Source organism: Gavialis gangeticus, unplaced genomic scaffold (assembly GCF_001723915.1).
Source record: "Gavialis gangeticus isolate Ggan-Ray unplaced genomic scaffold, GavGan_comp1, whole genome shotgun sequence".
Lineage (NCBI taxonomy): Eukaryota > Metazoa > Chordata > Crocodylia > Gavialidae > Gavialis > Gavialis gangeticus.
Genome location: NW_017729022.1, coordinates 21,460,007 through 21,460,382, shown reverse-complemented (window position 1 = coordinate 21,460,382; position 376 = coordinate 21,460,007).

The window sequence follows — 376 nt, the reverse complement described above, 5'->3', positions numbered from 1 at the left end:
GCCGCCTCCGCCGAGGTAAGCAGGCACACGTGTGGGTGGCTCGCTCCTGCTCCCCAACAGGCTTCCCATTTCTACGCGCCCCAATGACAGGGGCGCCATCTGCTGCTCCTTTTCCTCCCCTACACTGCAGCCCAGCCTTGCAGATGGTGCTGATGTAATCTGACTAGGGCCCTGTTATGTCTTGGCCCTCCTTTCCACTCTCAGGGCTCCTCGCCGCCCCCCTCTCGCTCTCGGGGCTCCTCGCTGCCCCCCTCTTGCTCTTGGGGCTCCTCGCCACCCCTCCCCTTACTCTAGGGGCTCCTCGCTGCCCCCTTCACTCTAGGGCTGGGGCCAATGCACCCCAAAGATGCTGCGCCCTCTCAGGTGCCAGGACCCC